Raw genomic sequence first — 2,990 nt, forward strand, 5'->3', positions numbered from 1 at the left:
CATTAGAAGTTGCAAGGAATGGATGTCCTAAGATGACCGGAATCTGAGATGGTGAATTGGAAGCCGGATGTGTGTCCAGTACGATAAAATCAACAGAAAAATAGAACTTGTCTACTTGGACCAACACATCTTCGATAATCCCTCTAGGAACCTTCACTGACCTGTCAGCTAATTGTAAGGTCACAGTTGTTGGCTTCAACTCACCCAAACCGAGTTGCTCATATACCGTATATGGCAACAAGTTCACACTCGCTCCTAAATCTAGCAATGCTCGCTCAATCCTAAAATTGCCAATGATGCACGAGATAGTTGGGCAACCTGGATCCTTATATTTAGGAAGAATGTTATGCTGTAAAATTGCACTCACATTTTCAGCCAGAAATGCCTTCTTCTTGACATTTAAACGACGCTTGACAGTGCACAAATCTTTTAAAAATTTTGCATAGGAAGGCACTTGTTTGATTGCATCAAGAAGAGGTACATTGATTTTTACTTGCTTAAAAAGCTCAAGAATTTCAGAGTTTGGTTCAAGCTTTTGCAAGGGCTTTAATCTTTGTGGAAATGGTGCAGAAAAAGGACATTCAATTTTTTCAGTAGATGTTGGTGCTTCAGTTTCTTCATTATCCTTTTCTTTTGTCTTGAGAGGGTCAGAATCAGGTATGACTTGTGTTTGTTCTGGGACTGGTCGGTCAATAATCTTTCCACTTCGCAATGTTATTATACTCTTTGCTTGCTCTTTATGCGAAGTTGAAGATGATGCATTGCTACCGCCGTAGACTTGAGGGTTAGGTTGTGGTTGAGCTGGTAGCTTACCCTTCTCTTGAGCACTTAAAGCAGTGGTCAGCGTTGTCAGTTGATTTCTTAATTCATCATTGATTTTAGCTTAACCTTGCATGAAAGATTGCAAAGTTTCTTCGAGACTGGATTTTTGAGGGGGTGCATGTGCATAAGGAGGGTGCGGAGGTGGAGGAGTTGGGTTATATACTTGTTGAGGTTGGTCATTCCTCCACCTGAGATTTGGATGGTTCTTCCATCCAGGGTTGTAAGTACCCGAAAAAGGATTATTGAAAGATTTTTGATAGGTATTCATAACATTGGCCTGATCGTGCAAGACTTCCTTGAATGCGGGTATTGTGGGGCAATCAGTGATGAGATGGCCAGGCATCTCGCAAATCCTACAACACTCGCTGTTATGTTCTACGGTCTTGACGGGTTCAATCCTTCTAAGTTCAATTTTCTCTACCTTCCTAGTAAGGGCTGCCATTTTAGCCTGAATGTCATCCTGAGTATTAAGGTTGTAAACGCCCCCGTGTGGAATGCTAGTAGGCTTAGGCAAAGGTTTATTCACTCTATCCCCTGTATCCCATAATTGTGCAGTTTCTGCGAGAGAGTCTAAATAGTCCCATGCCTCATCGGGTTGCTTTTCCAGAAATAGACCATTGCACATAGTCTCTATAAATTGTTTCAACTGTGGAGACAACCCTTCGTAAAAGAAACTAATGGTTCTCCATGTTTCAAACCCATGATGAGGACAAGAGAGAAGCAAATCTTTAAATCTCTCCCAGCATTCATAAAATGTTTCATGGTCTTTTTGCTGGAAATTACTAATGTGCCTTTTCAAAAAGTTAGTCCTTTGTGCGGAAAAGAATTTTTTCAAGAATTCTCTTTGCATATCATGCCATGTTCCTAGCGATCTAGGTCTCAAGGAGTTCAGCCATGTTTTGGCTTTATCCTTTAAGGAAAAAGGAAACAAGGTCAATTTAAGGACATCTTCCGATACATTTGGCACTCTAAATGTGATGCTAATTTCCTCAAAATTCTTAAGGTGAAGATAAGGGTTCTCGGATTCCATCCCATGATACTTGGGCAGCAATTGAATTACTCCTGGTTTGATTTCAAAGTGTCCTACATTTTCAGGAATAATCATGCATGAAGGTTGACTAGTCCTAGTGGGATGTAAGTATTGTCGAAGTGTCATAACTGGGGGTCTACCTTCATCACCATGGTGACTTCCTACATCATCAGGAAAATTTGCCATCTCACAAGGTGTGAGATACTGCGAAGGAATTTCAAGGGTGTGTCCTAAGGGATGATCTAAAGTTGTACGACTTAATCGACCGGTGTCGTCCCTATCCCAACCTAGCATACAAAATTTAATTAATTTTTTTTTTAAATAAATATAAATATAAGTACCAACTAAAGATACGCTAAAACTACACCCTAAAACAAAAATCTATTCACAATCAAACATGCAACTAAACATTACACCTCAATTTCTAATATTTTTCTTAAATTTCTAGACAGCTCCTAACTGGTTTGAAGAGGGCACCTAAGCCTCCAATCCGGTCTAATGAACCGAGTTGACCAGGTAAGCTCCCAGGTAAGTGGAGGGGTAACGATGTGTTCGCAAAGGTCCCACTTAAAACCCACTTGCCTCGAACAGATGAACTGTCTCCCTTATAGGGACAAAGCTTGCCTAGACATCAACTAAGCCACAGAGCGAAATTGGTGCAACTTTCGGTGGTCTTCATCCTATTGAGCTCGAAAGTCCTTAGGGGCCAACGTCTAGTTGATTTTAGTTAAGCTTAGGATATTTATGCAATGGGGTGATTTTTGGGCTAAGGACGAGTGATGAAATCCCGACCTTATCTTTTTAAATGGGTTCAGCCCTTAGAGTATTTTATGCTGATGCCATATACTATATGCAACAATCAAGAGATTTTTTTTTTTAATATTTTATGACATGACATTAAATTTCATTGAATAGGTGATCAAGCAAATTATTTACATTTTTTTTCTTAAATTTTTAATTAGCAACAAGGGTTAATGAGATATGATAACAATAAAATTCTGATCTAAAACAATTAAATGCAGAAAATTCAAAACAGACAGCAGCAAGTTTTCGTATTAATCTGATAGTCTTAAAAGTTTCAGAATGTCAATCAGACCATTCAGAGGAAAGAAACACAGGTCCTGCACCTGACGACCAA

General features: G+C 39.3%; 1 pseudogene; it reads left to right on the plus strand.

Annotated features, from left to right (window-relative positions):
- The first annotated feature begins 1,517 nt into the window (after window positions 1-1,517).
- On the plus strand, window positions 1,518-1,615 carry LOC149767939 (small nucleolar RNA R71; annotated as a pseudogene).
- The last annotated feature ends 1,375 nt before the right edge of the window (window positions 1,616-2,990 follow it).

Source organism: Phoenix dactylifera, chromosome 3 (genome assembly GCF_051530095.1).
Source record: "Phoenix dactylifera cultivar Ajwa chromosome 3, Ajwa_hap1_PhDact_Kaust_v1.1, whole genome shotgun sequence".
NCBI lineage: Eukaryota > Viridiplantae > Streptophyta > Magnoliopsida > Arecales > Arecaceae > Phoenix > Phoenix dactylifera.